The following is a 21169-nucleotide window of genomic DNA, read 5'->3' as shown; positions in this document are numbered from 1 at the left end:
ATTCCTAAGAACCTTAAGAGGGAAGCTAATGAAAAGGAGATTGATGGTTTCACTAAGAGAGTTATAGGAATCCCACCAGAGAAACCTTTTGAGGAGGTTTATTGCACAAAGAGATTGTGGATGTTCTTCAGAGAAACAAGGGAGACTGAAACTGACATTAGGAAAAGGTTTGACAACGTCAGAGAAGAGATGAGAAAAATGATTACTTTGCTAAAGAAGAGTGATCATGGGAAGTTTGCAATACCCTGTGTGGTACAAGGTATTGAATTTCCTCATGCACTATGTGACACTGGTTCATCAGTCAGCATCTTACCAAAGGTCATGGCAGACCATCTGGGCCTGCAAGTAGAGCCTTCACCACAGATCTTTACTTTCGTGGATTACTCTCAGAGAAACTCTGGAGGCTTCATCAAAGACCTAGAGGTACACATTGGTGATGCTATCGTCCCTGTGGATTTTCATGTCCTAGACATCAAGCTAAATTGGAACTCTTCCCTCTTACTTGGAAGAGCATTTATGGCTACAGTAGGAGCGATATGTGACATGAACACCAACAAGATGTGCTTGACTATGATAGATCCAGATATCCACTACGACCCTGTCAAGCTTGGCAAACCACCAGCCAAATTAGTGGTAAAGGAAGATGATACTGGTATCATCGCAGTTTGTCATTGTGAAGTCGAGTACGAGACAGAGTACTCGGGATCGATCGACAGTACTTTAACGTCATCGATCGACACTTGCAAGTCAGAGGAGATCGACAACAACTATGGATCATCGATCGACAGAGACCCACCAGATGATAAACTCGATCTACCAGATCATTGCTACCCGAATTTCGCCATCCTAACCAACCGAAAGGAAGATGATTACTCAGTAAGGAGTTGGGCGGATAGCAGATTTCATGAGAATTTTGCAGTAGACATAGCCACCTCTTCCCACAGTGGAGACCACAGTGACGAATATGATGCAGAGTATTGGGAAGAGAGAGCTTGAGAAAATTACTTGGAGAATGACAGATTTGCAATTCAATTCCCGCAATCTATCGACATCAACCGCCCACCATCGATCGATTATCTACTTCATCCAGCAAAACGACATCGTCCATCGATCGACATTGCCAGTATAATATCGATCGATATTAACCCGGACGACTTAAAGGACAAAATCAGAATTTCACCGATTAGGGCAACACATGTGTATAAAAGGTTGACAACTCAAGCCAGGAAAATTCAAAACTTTTCACCTTCTACCCAGCAGCTTCCAGGATTCAGAGATTCATCAATGGAAGACTGCAACAACATGTTCAATCGATCCAACCGTGCAGCTAGACGTGCACCATCGATCGCCACCACCACACACCCATCGATCGACACCTTCAACAGAGCTCAACCGAGATCTCATGAACCTTATGATATCAGGAACGTTTCACTAACACCTGATGAATTTGGAATTTTCAGGGACACAGATGGCTATGCAAGAGCTATGGATGCAAGAGTTCTGCATATAACCAGAGAGGACATATCAGACATCCTCCAAGTTGCCAATGGACCAGAAAACCTGTTCACACAGCAACGTAGCCATCCAGACATCCTAAAACACGTCCAGGACAACCACAACACCAACACAAGGGAGGATACAGTTCCTCAACACTTCGGTCAACCTCGACATTCGCAATCGATCGACATCGTTTCAACACCGTCGATCGACGGCGGATATCCCGGATCGATCGACAGACCAAGAGTCAGATCGCCTGACAGACGATTGGAGTTTAGACGACGTGCCTTCAATACTGATGGATCCAGGAGATTCAAGTGGGAAGCTAAGGATGAATATGGTGTCTACAGAGATGAGTTTGGCTATGCTAGAGGAGTTGATGGTGAGATCATCCATGTTACCAAGGAGCAAGTAAAGAGACTTTTGGATAGAACATTCCTTTTTCACAGAGGTTGCTTACAACTTCCAATACACACACGCCCTTACCTTGCATACACACCACCACCAGTGCCCTACAGTAGAGAGGAGGTGGATGATATGGTGACTGATGTATGGAGAGCTCAGGCGCACCTTGAGGCAAACATGCACACATTGGTGGAAGACACTTTCCAGCCTTTGGATGTCGGTTACAAGGACTTCCAGAATGATATGGCTGAGATAAGAGTGGAGCTTGGAAACATATTGACCATGCTTGAGAAAGAGGCTACGCCACCAGTATCGACCGACAGAGTACATGTATCATCGATCGACATCGGCAAGACTACACCCATGGACCGACCAGAATGTTCATCACCTAAGAAAGACGAATGGGAGGTTGCTTACATCAATACACGGATTGGAGACGTCTACAGCCCTCTCAACAACAATGTCGAATGGTTAAGCAAGAGGATCGATCTTCTACAGAAAGAGTTGGACACAATTCGCCAGAATGACCAAGCTCAGAATGCTACTTTTCCATCGATCGACACACATCCTTCGTCGTCGATCGACACAAGGTTCGCAGAACTGGAAGATAAGATGAAATCGTACGTAAGGAAACATGAACTCTTCAGTTCACATATCCTGCGATTTCAGGCCACAATGTCACAGCAGCTGAACGAGCTACAAAGAGACATGAGCATCGTTCAAGATCATCTTGGCCTTCGTGACAACACGGTAACATCGATCGATAGGCCTCGACCAACATTGATCGACAGCGAACCACCACCAGCGAAGAGAACATGCACCACAGCAGAAGTTGATGAACTTAAACATGAGCTGTACGAGGCTATGGATGCTATGGAAAGGAGACTCAACGGGACCTGTGATACCATTGACTACACTGTTAACGAACGGGTTAACAGCCTCTGCAGAACTACTCGCCACATGAAGGGCAATATACGTGCTCTGCAGTACCAAGGACAGTATTCACAGTCGATCGACACAATGGATGCTGAGTCGACCGACAGACCCCTCAGCGAAATGACCGACGCGCATCTCGTAGCATCGATCGACACTGAGTTTTTAGCAGACCGAGATCAGTTTATTCTGTCAGGATCGATGCATTATAGAGTGAGCTGAAATTATTGTCCGTACATACCTACCAGACCATTGAAGTTTCCTCACATCGAGAATTCTGTGAGGAAACTTCAAGATACAGTCCTCAGATAGATAAGAAGCAACTACAAGCGGATGATGCCACAAGAAGCTTCGTCGCCACATGGTTCAATAGTAGGAGACACAAGATTGATGATTGCTGTCCGGTAATCAACAGTTTCTGCACCCCATGAGTCACTCACCTACCAAAGTCAAGCTAAATGACTATAACCAAGCGCTGAGTGGGAGGCAACCCACTATTAGGTTTTCTTTTTATTTATTTTTATTTTATTTTATTTTTCTTTTTGCTTTTATTTTTCTTTTTCGAATTTATTTTGCAGTTTTTATTAGATCCAAGTAGAATGATAATTCCATCGACCGACATTCACCATTCATATCGCTCGACACCACACGACCATTACTAACGATCAACGTAAACCACTACGAATCGATCGACATCTTGTCGATCAGGTTTATTCATTCTCACTTGTTATATTTATTAATTATGTTTTATTTTATTTACCTCACCACCGGGTGTTACACTGGGACAGTGTAATTTAAGTCTGGGGGGGGAGTTTACTAATATGTGTTTTTTATTTTGGTTTTTATTAAAATGTTTTTCGAAATTATTTTTCGCATAAGTATTAAATAGGAACATTGATATGGATTTATATTTGATTGTCTGACCACTCTTTAGCACCATTCTAGATTACTGATTGCAGATAGTACTAAAGATACTAAAGTGGATCAACTTGCTATCTATATTCACTAGCTAAGATTGTTTGAAGGAACCAAAGCTGACCTCCAACACTAATACTAACTTATTTTCTTGTCTTGGGGCTTGGATATCACTGGATCGGAATCCTCTTACAAGTCTGGAAGGTAAAAAGTCTGTGTGTTTCTGGTTCCCTTCCTTCTATCTCTTCGGCATCTCGAGATCTAAGTTTATGTTATAAAAGATTGAAATGATTTCTTGAGAGGCAGAGGGATAGGAGTGTCTCCTGCGATCCCAGTATTCTAAATCTCAAGGATGATCACAAATTGTGAAAACGAGGGGTAGGAGTGATTCCTGCGACCCCATTATTCGCTACACTTTGTCAAAAATGTATGAGTTACAATGCAAATGTCAATGAGATGGACTAGATGACCTATGTGGCATCGAAACCTGTTGAAATTGAAACTAATAAGAGATTCAGTGAAGAGAGAAGAGGGGAGAAATGGATCAGAGAAGACTACCTGTGTGTTCAGATACTTGTTTGAGTTGAATCCATGTGTTCTTTGATCGATACTCCCAAGGTAAAGCATGCACTTTATTTTATGTTAAGAAATGAGGTTAGTAGAGGGGAATGTCAGATGAGAATTGCTATGTTGTTGACTAGATGAGTTTGGTTGCTAAGATAGGATAAGGCATGATGAACTTCTGTGATTAGGATGTTTAGACATGAATTGCAAACCCATAGAGTGATGACTTCAATATATTGAATCTTTGAGTTCCTGCTATTTCCAAACCTCTTCCAAAGACTACTGTTTTTGCTTGAGGACAAGCAAAGGAGTAAGTCTAGGGGAGTTGATATACCATGGATTTTACCCGTTTTTAACAATGGTATACTAGTATTTTACTATATAATTAATCTGTTTTCTAGCATGTTAGGTATGTTTTCAGGTTCATGAGCATTTTGTGAGAAAGTGATGTTTTTGGAGTATTTTGGAGTACAAGAGATGATACACCCGAGTTGACCATTCAAGACTTAGTCGGAAGTCAACATTGCGATTATAATCGATCGATACTCATCTTGAGTTGTCGATCGATGTAGCCGAGAAGATCCGAGTACTAGAAGATTATAATCGATCGATACACATTCTGTGTTGTCGATCGATATCGAGGACGAAATGGTTTAGCCGACTACTTCACCAAGACTTCACCAAATTACGAGATTGCCCCTGACGAGTTTTTAACCTAATGGAAATGCTTAAATACTCCTGCTAAGTATTTTTGACAGCAAGTTTTAGAAACCCTTTGAAGCTTGAAGCTTTTTACAACCAAAGCAGAGAGTGTGAGAGAGAGACTAGAGTTTTATTTGTTTGAGAGAGATTGGAGAGATTTCTCATCTCCTTTTGTATTTCTACTTTATTCTATCTATGCAATTCTTTCATCTATCTATTGTTATGAATTGTCTAGCTATGTCTGAGTAGTCTACTTGTTAGATCTAGGGTTTAAATAGGTTTGTGGGATTAGCCCCAAACTATAATTGCTAAGTTGTGATACTCATCAAATGGATTGTACCCTATGCTTGTTTTAGATTAGCTAACTAGAACATAGATCACTAGGATCTTAGATTATCTTGAATTATCCATTTGAGCGATGCATGTTTCCCGTTGAGAAGAACGACAGTTCCTCCTTGAGACCTTGTGGTCATATTCGGTTTGCGCCTAGGCAGATCTAGAAGCCGTCGATCGATAACCCTACTGGTGAATCGATCGGCGCCGCGAAAGGTGTATCGCTCGATATCTCAAAAGGATATCGACCGACTCTTTTTCTGTGTCATCATGCGAAAGGTGTGGCCAGAGATCTAGATATTTTAACCAGTGATTCATTCATATATGTTAAGCGGCTGAGATCTATAGTATCATGCAAGCAACTTGTTAAAGCATTTATAAAGATTATAATCTCCATTCCTGAATAGAAATCCTATGTCTAGCACTCTTTATCTCATTTAAACAACCCTTCATATTGTTAGTTAGAGCAACTGCCTTGCTCATTTTAGGAATTGTTATTTTCATTTCTATCATATAAACCAACCTTGCCTAGGATTGATTAGTAGATTTTATTTAATTGGTTCCCTAGCTCCTCGTGATTCGATCCCTAAGTACTATAGCTGTACCTCTTATTTGAGAAAGTAAGCTCTACTGGGTAATTTGAGCACTATCACTAAACGTGCCAAATGTGGCTAATCAATTTTAAGTACTGATTTTGGTTTATTAAAATACTATGCTTTGTTTCATTTCCCTTTTCAGACTTTGTTTTTTTTTCTGGATAATAAGTTTTATGTACTGGTTTTGGTTTATCAAATGACTTTGCAGCATTTATACCATCTTGATTATGATTCCTTTTGGTAATACTTATGCTTTACTGTATCTTAGATTATGTTGATGTTTATATATTATGCAATATATATTATCAACAAAACAAATGCAGCTATTTTCTTATAAATTCAATTTTCAACTGAATTTCTGTCCATTGTTTAGTTTTCGTTTCTCCTTAGATATGCAGTCACAGACACACAGATATGTCATATTATACATAAAGGTTATTCTAGGGGCTAGGGAGATCTTCTTTAGCTTCTGTTATGTCAAGTTAATGTACTTTAGAGAAGTGATGAATACAATCGAACCTGTTCTAAGTGCTGATTTTGGTTTATCAAATACTTAGCAGCATTTAGTCTATTTTGATTATAATTACTTTTGGTTATACATATGTATTAGTGATTTCTTAAATTATGTTGATGTTACATAAAACAGGAAAACAAATGTAGTTGGCACAAGATTTGGAGGATATCCCCATTCTTATTATTTGAGGAGACCAAGAAATAAATAACCTTTAATTCATGTGTGATTTACATTAGTGTTATTTCCTATGTGTCATTACCACATGCTCTCTCAAGACCTATATTCAAAAACCCTTAATTTACTAGACTAATTACACTAACTGCCATTGATCATCACATTATAACTTTATTCCTTATTAACTAACCAAAAATACAATGTCTACCATTGATGGTTTGTCTTTATTATTTTCCATATATAACACGGATTATTAATCATGATGCATTTGAGTATTTCTATCATATGGTTTTAATATGTATTTAAAATACAAGACATGAATGCTATGTTGACATGTTTTAACTTAAAATCATAATGTAAAATCATTATCAAACCTAATGGCTCGATATCATCAAATGATCCAGCATCATTATTTTCCATGTAATATTTTCATGTATTATTAATAATGTAGCATTTGATATATTATATGAAACCTGTACGTAATGTGGTTATCTAATACAATAAAGTAGAAGAATCTGCATTCTCAGGCTATAGGCTATCCACGACATCTTAGTGAGAGGGGCAAATGGTGACACCTGTCGCAACCACACTGGATTGTTCTGCTCACTCTCCGTGTCTTTGTCCTTTTATGTGGAGTGCACGCGATTTGTGGTTTACAAGGCTGCTGAGGCCCACACGGACTTTATATTGCTCTTCTCCTCTGTTGCGTTCCTGTGTCTTTAGATAACCTTTGAAGTTCATCAACCTAATACTCATTCGTCTTCTCAATTCCCACATTTTTTTCTTTGATAAGATCAATTCCCATAGTTCCCAGCAACGATACCAGAACTGATGTGTAACGCTTTTTTCAACCTTGAAACAATGCAATTATGTTTCGACCATTAACTTCCTTTGTCGAACTCCGTCGTTAACCCCTATTTTTTTTAAACGATAAATAGGGATGGAGACCTCTCCAATTCTCACTGATTCACCAGATCCAATCCTATTCATTCCTTTGAAACACAGCCTACAACAATGGTCAGCCGGTCATTGTTCTCAGACGGTGGTGCGACCCGTCTCCTGTGTTTCAGGTAACGACCGATCAGTTTTTTGATTTTGACCATATCTGATTGTTTTCAATAATTACTTTTCACTCACAAAACAAAGATCTCGAAAGTCACTGAGATGTTGATTAAGGAGTTTCCAAAATCCACTCAGAGCAAATCGTATAAGGTCTTCCTTTTAAAAAAATCGTACAAAAATTTGCACTTTGAATGACTTGCCTTTGAATAAGGGTGTTGGATTTATTCGATCAATTGATGAAATCAGTTACATCTCCTCCTTTTTACTTCTTTTCCAGTTTCTACCGAGCTTGAAAAAAAAAAATTGATTTTGTGCAGAGGAATCACATAATATTAAATATTAAACTCTTAAAAGAGGAATTACATGATACTGTTAATTAAGCAAAGAAGTAGGAAAGAAGTTAGAAAGTGTCAATTAGGTCGATGAAATTTTCTTTCAAAATCCGTAAGCAAATCTATCTTGAAGCTACATATCAGCAGTGTTTTTTGTTTTAATTTATAGAGATCTCTTCCTTTATAAGTGATACTGTTTCTATATTTATTTCAGAAATGCCCGAGCAAAAGCTTCTGATTTATAAGCCAAATATCTGAAGGTTTTTGCTACTTTTGTTTGAGGAAGAACTTTACAAAAACATCATCACTCAGCTTCTGGTTCTAGAGAATTTCAGGTAAAGTTGCTTTTTTTTCTTAATCTAAATTCAATTTTCTGAAAGGCATACACTTTAGTGTTAAAGAGTGTGTGTGTTAAACATCTCCGCAGGGATGACGAGCAATTGACAAAATATTTCAGCTCGAATTGGCAGTTTGGCAGCACCATCTATATCAAAATCCGAGGGCTAATCCTGAGTTCAACATGTCAGCAAAAGTATCCATCTCCTCTTAACGTATCCTATAAATATTTTATTTCATCGTTAACGTACTTGAGAATTGAAAAAGCTGTTTGTTACAGGTTGTATAAAGTCTTGAAATTCTTAACGTCAACAGCAGGAGGAAAAAATGTCAATGATAGTGCATGATGAAGATGGTCAACTCTAAATACATTGTAAAAGAGCAGATAAGTAAGTGTGACATGTGACTTCGTTAACAAACCTTTAACAAAGTAGACATATCTTCCAATTGAACTTAGTTTATTCCACTTGGTTCTTTTTTTTTTTTTTTTTTTTTGAAACTCACTTAGTTCTTTCACCAGTGTCATTTTGAGATTTTCAAGAATTCTAGAAAAACATGCTTGATAATTAGTGCCCCAAATACATGTGAGGTTGGCATATAATACATCTAAATTGTAACTCCAGTTTCTGAATTTTTAAGGGCTGTTATCAGCACGATATATTTTGGAAGAGCAACATCAGAGGGAACTCTCACAATGCCTCCAATAAATTGTTGGTGGGACTCTCACATTCCAGCTCAAGCTTTCTGAGTTCAACTTCTCTTCCAAACATCAGTCCTTTACAGTCTCACTTTTTTAAGACGCCCACAAGCTTCAACCACTACCAAATTTTGCACATCAGGTTAGTTCTATCACAACTTAGAAAAAGTATCTGTGTTTTTAATATGGGCTTCACCTGTAGGTGTGAAATGTTTGATGACGGTGTGGTAATATATGAAAAACTGTATTCATATACTCTTAATGGATATGGCTGCTGCACTATTTTTTTGTCTAATCAGCTCCCTTCTGACTGAGTAGCTGTGTATAATTCTATGGAAGACGTTGATCAATCATGAAGTACTCCATGACTGGTTATTGTTCTTAAGAATAAAACAGTTGTTGATAGTGTAGACAGTAGGGATTGTTCCAATGCAATGCGTAGATATATTGAAGCTCAGCATGTGACACAAGTGTTCTCTTGACTGGAGCTCAGCATGTCACATAAAAGCTCACTAATGACGTCAAGAATAGTGTTTCAGGCAACAAAACCCGATGCTTTTTTGGTCAAAATGTAGAAAGTAACACGTTGACTGTATCTCCGCTACATGGCACACAACGACTGATAACTCTAAAAACAATTTTTGAGATGATGACCTGCTGCAAATTATAAAGATCCAACAGCATTCGTCGTTAACTATTCTCATAGTAATTATGCGGTCCAGTTGATATTATCAGACCTACATCTTATTTGGGCTTTGTCTTTCTTTTGGTTTGTTTTTTTTTACCGCACTTTTGGTTTGTTTTTTACTAAAATTAAGACTTTGGTCTAAACTGTATGCTATATTAGCTTTCAGTCAATTTTCAAGTTTACTCACGTCGATATAATCTGGATGGTTACGATCTTCTATATCTTGACTTTTAACACTATTCATCGCTTACTATGAAGATTTACAACTTACAAGATCAGACATGTTACTTATACAATTCAGCAACAAAATGGTTTTAATTGGGAAAATGCACCAAATAAAAATATCAATCAAAGTCTAATCTCCACAAAGTTTAAACGCTCAAGATTCGAAAATAAAATTTTATCAAAAATTTGTAATTTTTTAAAAACTTAAATTATTAAATGATGAAAATTATATTTTTTTCACCTATAAATACTAAGAATCTAAATCAGTTCAGTTAACCTTTTTATTTTTTGAATTACCCAGTTCAGTTAACCAAACAAATGGAATATATTGAACTTTATATTAAACTGAACGTGACAAAAAGGTGACACAAGTGTTCTCTTTTAAGGTGCATACGATTAATTATGGCCTTTTAAGAAATAGCAAAACTAGATCGCGAGAATCAAAATTACAATAACCACAACAAAAGCACAAATCAAAAATTTAACAACCACTGATAAGTTTAACGAAAACATAAGTCAATCCGTATGGGATTGACAAAACGAATGAAAAACATGGAGATCATCCCACAAACAATAGCTACAAACACAAACAACCCTCTCACAAACACTATACGCAAACACTATGACAAGAACATAATGCCAACCGAACAAACCAAAAAAACAATTATCACATGTGTTTACATGTTTTTCTTTTGGAACATCGGTATTAATCTGAGAGTTTTAAATGGTTTCTGTATGGATAAGAGGGAGACACGAGACCTGATTCACATTTGGGTAATGGAGCTACAGTGGTATAGTAATGGTGCTAGGATGGTTTTATTAAATTTGGTATCCTGGCTGGCCTCATTAATCCAGTTTCAGAAGCTTATTTGGTGTGATCATGGGATGAGAGAAGTTGGAAATAATATTGTTGACTTCACATTGAGGATCCATGGTGGTAACATGGGTGAAATTGGACATACTGCACCGGGATTTCGGTCGTATGGAGGGGATTATGTTGCTTATTTTATATGGTTAGCACTATTTAAACAGGACCTGAACCGTTGGGTTTGGCGCTTGAACAAAGTCACTTTTAGTTTTTTTGTGATGGTAGTTAGGAACAACAGATACCAGAAGAGGGATATCTCTACTGGTTATACTCGTATGTTGCTCTGTCATTGCCAAGTAGTGGGCTTTAATGGTTTATATTCTGATTCAATTATAAGAATTGGCGGATTGGGAATTAGTTTTTGCAGAGATGTGAGAAAAGTCATTGGGCTTTTTTACTTATGGTTTCGGGATGCTCTTTATGGCCCACGAAGACTACACGAACTACATATGAATGTTAAATCTTCATTACGGCTCTGTGTACGTGATAAAGCTCCCTTGAAAGAACAAGCTCTGCTATGGCCATTTTGGAATGGAGGACATATGGTTACAGTGGTGTGTCTCTCCTTTGTAGGTGATTGATAGGTTTATAATTAATGAAGATATTAAGTTGGAACTGTCAAGGTCTCGGGAGTCACTGGACTATTAGCTATTTGCGGGAAATATATTATAAACATAAACCAGTGTTTATGTTTTTGTCGGAAACAAAACAAAATTTTGATTTTGTTCAATCCTTTCAGTTTCATTTTGGTTTTACTCATCTTCATACAGTGGATCCTCAAGGTAGGAGTGGTGGTTTAGCATTATTTTATGATTCTAGTTATAAAGTGAATATTATATCATCTAGTAACCGGATCATTGATGTAGAAACGGAACATAAAGGAAAGAGAATATTCTTATCCTTTGTTTATGGGGAGCCCAATCAGAATATAAGGCAACCAGTCTGGGAAAGATTGACGAGGATTGGTATTTCACGAATTGACCCATGGTTTATTATTGGAGATCTAAATGAGATCAGAGGCAATCACGAGAAGGAAGGGGGTACTCTACGACACGCAGATACGTTTTTGGATTTTAATAACATGATAGATAACTGTGGTTTAATGGAATTTCCAAGTTTTGGGAATACTTTATCATGGAGTGGAAGGAGGAAGGGACATAATGTTAAGTGCCGGTTGGACCGAGCTCTTGGAAATAACGACTGGCATAACATGTTTCCATATTCCCAAGTAGAGTATCTGGGCATGTTTGGATCGGACCATAGACCGATTGTGGCTTCGATTGAGGATAAAGTCATCAAGTTTCGAGGTTCCTTCCGGTTTGACAAGAGATGGATAGGAGAAGATGGGCTTATGGAATCAATATCGCGGGGTTGGCAATCGAGAAGGGTAAATGATAAGGTCGGCATTGTGGATAGAGTTCACTGGTGTAGACATGAGATTTCAGTATGGCGAAAGAACAATCCTCCATATGGGAAGGAGAAAATAAATACTCTCCAGAAGGCACTTGAGGAAATTCAAAATGATTTCACAAAGACAAATGAAGAGGTATTGGAGGTTTCTCGTAAGTTAAAAGAAGCTTATAGAGACGAGGAGGAATATTGGGAACAAAAAAGTAGAGTCAAATGGCGCACCTGCGGGGATAGGAATACAGAGTTTTACCATGCCTTGACAAAACAAAGACGAGTCCAAAATAGGATAATTGGTTTACATAAGGAGGATGGAACGTGGGTCAATTCAGAAGAGGGCATTGAGAGAGTGGCTGTAAACTATTTCAATGATTTATTTCGCACCTCCTCTCCATCAGGTATTGAAAGTTTTCTGGAGGAAGTACCGACTTCGGTTACGGAGGACCAGAACAATAGACTGATAGCTAAGGCTACTGAGGAAGAAGTACGGGCAGCACTTTTTATGATGCACCCGGAGAAAGCGCCGGGACCAGATGGAATGACAGCATTGTTCTATCAACAATCCTGGTCAGTAATTAAGGGTGATGTGGTTTGTATGGTTAACGAGTTTTTGCGAACTGGGGTTTTTGATGGTAGATTGAATTTGACAAATATTTGTCTAATTCCAAAGACAGCGAGACCGAATAGAATGACAGAACTTAGACCCATCAGTTTGTGTAACGTAGGGTATAAGATCATATCTAAGGTGTTATGCCAGCGGCTCAAAGTAATACTACCAAATTTGATTTCGGAAACACAATCGGCTTTTGTCTCTGGGAGGTTGATATCAGATAATATTCTCATTGCACAGGAAATGTTTCATGGGCTGCGAACTAATAAGTCATGTCAGGGAAAATTTCTAGGAATCAAGACGGATATGAGTAAGGCATATGATCGAGTTGAATGGAGTTTCCTCCAACGGATTCTATTAAAAATGGGGTTCTCGGAAGTCTGGGTTGCGCTGATGATGCAATGTATTTCCTCAGTTAGTTACAAGGTCTTACTAAATGGACAGCCTAAAGGGCATATAATCCCAGAACGAGGGTTACGACAAGGGGACCCTTTATCACCGTACCTTTTTATTTTATGTACTGAAGCGCTTATTGCAAACATTAAAAAGGAGGAGAGGGGAAAGAGGTTAACGGGTTTAAAGGTAGCCCGGGCTAGCCCGGCAATTTCTCATTTACTTTTTGCGGACGACAGCCTTTTCTTTTGTAAAGCGACAGCGCAGGAGTGCGGAGTAATTCTTAAGTTACTTAAGGATTATGAGAGGGCATCAGGTCAACAAATTAATTTTGTGAAATCATCGATCCAGTTTGGCCATAAGGTTCCAGCAGAGGATAGAGTGGTTATTCATGACTTATTAGGTATTACCACTTTAGGTGGTATGGGGAATTATCTGGGCATTCCCGAGAGCCTAGGAGGGTCAAAAATTCAGATCTTTGGTTTTTTAAATGAAAATGTAAATAAGAAGGTTAATAGTTGGACAGTTCGGTTTCTCACACGAGGTGGTAAAGAGGTTTTAATTAAATCAGTCTCCTCGGCTATGCAAACACATGTTATGTCATGTTTTAGACTTCCGAAGGGGGTTACGAAAAAAATAACGAGCACCACAGCACATTTCTGGTGGGGGGGGAGCGGTAACAAAAAAGGTATTCATTGGTTTTCATGGGATAAAATGTGCACACATAAAGAAGAAGGTGGGTTGAGCTTCAGAGATCTTCAAAATTTCAATACGGCTTTATTGGCAAAACAACTATGGCGACTGATAGATAAGCCAGACTGTTTATTTTCAAGGGTGTTTAAAGGAAGGTATTTCCGTAACTCTCATCCATTGGATGAACACAGATCTTATTCTTCCTCTTATGGGTGGAGAAGTATCTGTTCAGCTAGATCTCTGGTTAAAAAAGGGCTAATCAAAAGAGTTGGAACCGGACAATCGATTTCTGTTTGGAACGATCCCTGGATCCCAGCTCCTCGCCCGAGATCAGCACAACAAAAAAACTCTGTTCAATTTTTAAATCCATCTTTAAAGGTGGAGGATCTCATCAATCCACTAGACAAGTCTTGGAATGTAAATCTGCTCAATGCATATATACATCCGGACGATGTAAAGATCATTAGAGGTATGGCACTTAGCCGAAACCAACGGCCTGATACATATGGATGGGCGTTTACAGAATCTGGGAAATATTCGGTCAAATCGGGATTTCGAACGGAAACCATATATCCAGATAGAGAGGCAAGGCCAACACCTTTCGGCCCAAATATAAAACCATTATTGGCTTTCTCCTGGAAATTAAAGTGCTCTCCAAAATTGCGGCACTTTATTTGGCAAATATTATCCGGAACTTTACCGGTGTTCAAAAATTTAAAGACACGAGGAATTGATTGTGATCTGAGATGTAATATTTGTGGAGCTGAGGAAGAAACGGTGCATCATGTTCTTTTCGAATGTCCACCAGCTCTACAAACATGGGCCTTATCAAGGATCCCGTCTCCACCGGGAGTTTTTCCCTCAACATCAGTTTTTACAAGTTTAGATTACTTATTTTGGCGGCTACCGAAAGAAGTGGACTCAAACTATTTCCCTTGGATTATGTGGTATATTTGGAAAAATAGGAATAGTAAAATCTACACAAATAGGAATGGGAACCCCCAGGAGATTCTGCGGATAGCGGATCTCGAGGAAACACTATGGACAGAGGCACAATTATTGATACAGGACACTCATGGAAATGTTCAGTCACCTACCGATTGGCAAACTTTGGGATCAACCAGGGTATGTTATATCGATGGATCTTGGAAGGAACAAGATGTATTTACGGGACAGGGGTGGTATTGCCGAACGACAGACTCAGAGGACAAGATGATGGGGGCAATGAATCTCCGACGTAGCCTATCTCCTTTACACGCAGAATGTGAAGCGCTGATTTGGGCAATGGAGTGCATGAAGACCCTGCAGTTCTCAGATGTGGTTTTTGCGACGGATTGTTCTCAATTGGTGAAGATGGTGTCCTCACCCGAAGAATGGCCAGCATTTACTACGCATATGGAGGAATTTCGCAGAAGTAAGACTTTCTTCCCTAATTTCAAGATCCGACATATCCCAAGGGCGCAAAACATAATGGCGGACAAGCTTGCTCATGGGGCAAAGATTTCACCATCAGCTATGTTATATGTCGACTCGATCCCTCCGGTTTGGCTTTCTGAACCGGTGGAATCACGATAGAGTAGTTTATTGTTGTCAAAAAAAAAAAAAAAAAAATTTATATTTTTAAGTTCAACTATATTTACTCTGGTGCAACTATTTATTCAATTTTTTACTGAATCGATAACTAAAAATCACATTTTTATTTAAACAACTACAAAACTGTCTCTTTAACTATTGTTGTAGCTAACTCACCATATATATATATTCCATATTATATAAAGAACAACTGGAGTTATTTGATTCAGCACAATATGTTAGTCTCTACAATAAATATTTACAATCTAAAAACAATACAAATCTGGAGCGTTAGAAATTTAATATAAACTTCAAAGAGTTGTAAGACATAGAATCAAAATTTCATAGAAAAATAAGTTGTTCGGTCTGTCGAGAAAGTTATCTATGATACTTGCTTCAACTAAAAGTAATAATATAAGAGTTTATTTGGTTCTAATTTTCAATATTGCTTCTGTCATATTCTTTATTTTCGATTTATTTTCCAAAATATTATAACAGATTTATCCTCATTTATATATTTATTTCTTATACTTTATCATTTTAACAATGGCAATAACCAAAAATATATACATTGTAAAACAAAATCCAACGAGTATTCTTACAAACCACCATGCCCTCCCAATAACATTTCAACAGCCAGCTTAACACAAATTATTAGCTAAGAGTTCTGAATTTTTCAAAACACCATGCCCTTCTGGTATACATCAGCTTAGCACGAATTACAAATTTAAACAACCTAACATCCGAAACCGGCGCGTAGCGCCGGAAAACCACTAGTGACTACATAATACACATACATGGGTTATTTTTCATGTAATATTTTTCATATACTTTTTTTCATATAATTTTATTTTTCATATATGTTAAGAACTTAATGTGGCGGGGTCACAGGAGAATGTTATGGGTTTTCATTATTATAAGAAGCTCATTCAAATTATATGAAAAAAATATCTTCGTACGTTAAGTTAGGCATTTATTCGCTTGATGTATGTTCATAGAGATCAAAAATGAATTCTCAATCACGTTTTACTTGTGTGACAACCCACATGATTTTCGTAATCTTTCAACGTTAATTATGTCATTTATAAGCTTAATAATTATGCCTTTGATTCGTTTATTTTAAATAAAAGATCTTCAATCATCCGTCAATCACGCATTAATGGTAGTTTTTAATTGTATTTTCCTCAATTTATCACAAATTAGGAATGTAAATATGCCTTTTATGATATTAGAGATTCAAAGAAGACGTAGACTCATACAAAAATATAGAACCTTAGCAATTATATCGAGTCAAAATTAGAAAGTACGTGTGATCATCACTGATTGCTTTTAAAATTAATTTGCGAATATATGTTACTCGGTTTGTTTCCTTTATTATTACAAACAAATCGTGTAATCGTAGGAATGAGTAAATTAATATATGAAGATTCTGATTTTGAATAAGAAATATTGTGGTTATTAATTGCGTCGAGTTTAGTTTTAAACCTAGGTGCCTTGCTTATATAAATACACGCCCTTAGAGATACATCTCCTCACCATTGTCTCCTTCTAAAATCTATTTTATCACTACATTCGAGCAATCACAACACTCATGGCATTGTTTAACTCAGTTTCCGTTTTGAAACGTATATGTAGTCACATTTGCCATATATATTAATATTCTAACATTATAAATTGTATATATAGTCACATTTGCCATATTCTTTTCAATATTATAAAAAGGAAACTGTGATGAACCCAATGGTGTTACAGAAATGAGGATGCATGTGGTGACTAACATTGATGATTTTCCAAATTTATTTTGAACCCAATAATGTTCCAGAAATCCATGCTTTCAAAAAAGGTATATCATTCGTTTAGTGAATTTGGTAAATAAGTGTGTTTAGTTTGGAAAATCGATTCTTTGCTTTTTCTTTTCATAAGATTGTAAATCAGGAGTTCTAAAGACACTTTTTACATCATTTGTGGTTTTATTAGTTTTTTTATTTCCGTATAATTTGTTTCTTTTGTATTTTATTTCTTATTACCTATGTTTCTTCTAATATTATAATCACAATTTTTATTATGAAAACAATAATTCTATTGATTATGTTTTGATTTATCTTAAACTAGGTGTTTTCCTGCACCATGTGCAATAAAAGTTTTTTAAAATATTTTTAATAGATAAATATAAATTATAGTTAATTTTTTATTAATATTATAAATTTTCTTTTTCTTAACAATGTTTTAATATAAATTTTATTTAACTGAACTTTAAAATTAAGATAAAAACAATTTTGTTTATTTTGAATTATATTTGAGAATGTGTCATATATATATATATATATATATATATATATTTAAAATTATAATCATAGGTAGATTTTTCTATCTATTTATTTTAATTAAATATATTAAATAAATATGTAAAATTTCATAATTGTCAAAAATTAAAATTAAACAATATTTATAAAATCTGTAGATATATGTAAAAAATTAATGATTTTACGTTTTAATTTGATTTTATGATTTAAATTTTATAATTTTATAAAAATATGTATATATTTTTCAAATATTTTTAATTTAAATGATATTTTAACATTTGAAATGCCATAATTGAATATATTTATTTTACTGATGATTTATCAGTTATTACCATGTCATCAATTTTAGTAGCCATGTCACAATTATTAATCTAGATATTTTCTTGCACCATGTGTAGTGATGAATTTTGTAAAAGTTAAATTTTATATTTTAAAACCTAATTTATTAATATCATTTATTTTATTATTTTGACCAATAATTAATATAAATATCATTAAATAAGCATAAAATTAAGAGAAATATTTTTTATTTTAAATTATATTTAAGAATATATATGTATATATATAAAGTTTAAATCTTAGATAAACAAATTATTTATTTCATTTGGTTAAGTGTATAAAATCAACTTGTACAAAATTACTAAAATCATATAAAATTGTATAGTTATCAAAAATTAAAACTAAAATTGTATAGTTATCAAAAAATAAAACTAAATAATATTTATATTATTTGTAGATATCTAAAAGAAACTAATGATATTACGATTTTTATTTTTTTAATTCAGAAAATTTAGAAAATTTTAGATAATAAAAATTTATAATTATAAAAGTAAAATTATATAATATTTCGAAATTCCAAATGTCATATTTGAATATATTTATTTTAGTGATGATTTATGAGTTATTACCATATTTTACAAAGTTTACCAAAAATATAAATCAATATTAAATGTAATATATGAGTTATTGCCATATTCTAAAAAGATTTCTAAAAAATATATTAGTATTAAATATAATTGTCCATGTCATATTTAACCATATGACATGTCATCAATCTTAATAGCCACGTCACAATTTTTTTTGTGAAAACGATTGTAGAGAAGACATGTGGCAAATCACTTCTCAAATATAGACTAGGGGATTAATAATAAATTTGTATCAGTCTTTGCTTACTCTTATATTTTTTTCCTTTGATCAAAATATATATATATATATATATATATATATATATATATATTTTATTTACAGCTAACAAATTACACAAGATTTTTAAAAAGAAACAAATAAGCTTACAATATATATACATGCACAATTTTCTCAGCTATATATTATTATATCTAATATTTGTGACTATAACTTTTAACTTTCTAATATCTATAGATTAAAAATAAGTCTGGTGTTTAAGTCACTCACTCCGCATAGGGCGAAGGTATCACCTAGTATTTGATGCTATATGATTTAGATAAAAGGATATAAACAAATGTAGCTGACCCAAGAATTGAATTTTTAAATCTCAAGGATATTTTTTCTCAAGAATATTAAAGAGAGCTGTTTGACAAACAATAGAAAGAAGAGAGAAAAAGAGTGATACGTAGCCAACTTACTTCAGAACTCGACTTTCATTTACGAGTTGAGTGATGTCAATTTCTTTAGAACTCGACTTTCATTTACGAGTTGAGTGATGTCTCATTAACTCAGATCAATAAACCCAGACGTGAAACGTGCATCCGTTACGGAAACTGATAAGATAGCCAACTTACTTCAGCCTTTACCACCATATAGAAAAACAATTGAAAACATATAAAAGGAAAAATGAACATCATGTAAGGAATAAAACTCAAAAATTGAAAAATATAAATGAAGATATAGATAGGCTTATATCAAATAAATAATGACGTTGGGACTATGGTATTTTATTAACTTATAGATTTATTAGTTTTGTATAAGTTTCATTTATGATTTTCTGTTTTATCATATGTGTTTTGTGTATAAAATAAGAAAAATTGATTTTACCTTCTATACATTAACTAAATCTCATTGATGTAATTTTAATTTAACTTAATATTATTAAATATTATCAAAATTTATAAAAGTGTTAAAAAAGTAATGATGTATTACATTTTCAATATAAAACAAATAAAACAATTTTTTCTTTTTACTTATATGAATAGTATGTATATAAATTAATAACTTATGAAAATGGAACTATATGTTTAAAAAATCATAAACGAAACATTGTCTTATTACACTAAAAAATCATAAATTTAGTAAAACCAATATTCAAAGTTTAGATCTACCAAAAAGCGGAAAATGACCGAAAATTAAAAATATGTTGGAGGGAGAGTTTGTACCCTGGTCCAAGCGCCTGTACGAGGGATACTTCTATGTCGAATGAGACATCAGAAAAAAAAAATTGGGGGTTTTAAAATATCTTCGGCCTAAGTGTATAAACATTTAACTATGTAAATAAGTGTGTTCCATTTAAAAAATGCAGATGACTCAGACTTTGGAGGAACAAAATATTTAAATAATCATTATTAAAAACTGAGTAAACCAAGTTTATTCGGAATATTCTTGATAGCACGGTTTTTTTTAAAAATCACATCTATTTGGTATATTATGGATTACCAAATTGAAACTACTTTTAATCTCGGTTCGGTTCGATTATAATTGGTTTATTTTTACCGGATTGAGCATCCCTAAATAATTCACTGAATTTCTCATTGCTTTGAGAAATACAACACTATCATTCGAAAGACAAGCGTTAAAACATATGATTGGCAAATAAACTATCAACACACTTTTTCGCGCGCAGCGCAGAGAACGAATCTAGTTCTTGTAAAAGTAACTCTATGTACTCTTAAAAATTATGTATTACTGAACGAAAAATTTCTTGAATAACCCTTTTTAATTTTTCACCAGAAGAACTTCCAAGTAGGAAAATAATCAAAAGCAGTTTCATTAAAGGGTAGATATACACTTACACCTCTAAAGTTAACTAATATCTAAACTTATGGTTTATAAATTATAGTTAGGGGTGAGGTGGGGTTAGAATTATCTTTTAAATAAATTAAAATAAAAAAATAATAAAAGAAAATTTTTAAATAATTTCAAAAATCATTTTTGAATTTCAAAAAAAAAAATATATATATATATATATTTAAACATTTTGATAAAAGAAAATATTTTTATAAAGCAAACGAATATTATCCGAAGCCTGAACGGATATCTGAAAATAACCGAACATACTTATGCTTAAGCCTCAGTTCCTAGTTTAGTTCTCTCATCTTATCCAAAACACTTATATCATGCTACACACGGTTCAAGATGAGATAATAATATACATATAT

General features: G+C 34.9%; 1 long non-coding RNA gene across 3 annotated transcripts; it reads left to right on the top strand.

Annotated features, from left to right (window-relative positions):
- The first annotated feature begins 7312 nt into the window (after nucleotides 1–7312).
- Nucleotides 7313–9934, top strand: LOC108813365 (uncharacterized). 3 transcript variants are annotated; one of them, XR_001943561.2, is made up of 6 exons: nucleotides 7313–7468; nucleotides 7572–7703; nucleotides 8242–8362; nucleotides 8455–8559; nucleotides 8644–8752; nucleotides 9003–9934. It is a non-coding gene; the product is annotated as an uncharacterized LOC108813365 (long non-coding RNA). The 3 variants fall into 3 exon arrangements; XR_001943562.2 differs by having other exon boundaries at nucleotides 7339–7703; nucleotides 9003–9202; nucleotides 9263–9934; XR_001943560.2 differs by having other exon boundaries at nucleotides 7340–7703.
- Nucleotides 9935–21169: the final 11235 nt, after the last annotated feature.

The sequence above is a fragment of the Raphanus sativus genome, chromosome 4 (genome assembly GCF_000801105.2).
Source record: "Raphanus sativus cultivar WK10039 chromosome 4, ASM80110v3, whole genome shotgun sequence".
NCBI lineage: Eukaryota > Viridiplantae > Streptophyta > Magnoliopsida > Brassicales > Brassicaceae > Raphanus > Raphanus sativus.
The sequence above is the reverse complement of the archived record's forward strand: the minus strand, read 5'-3'. Positions and strand labels throughout refer to the sequence as shown.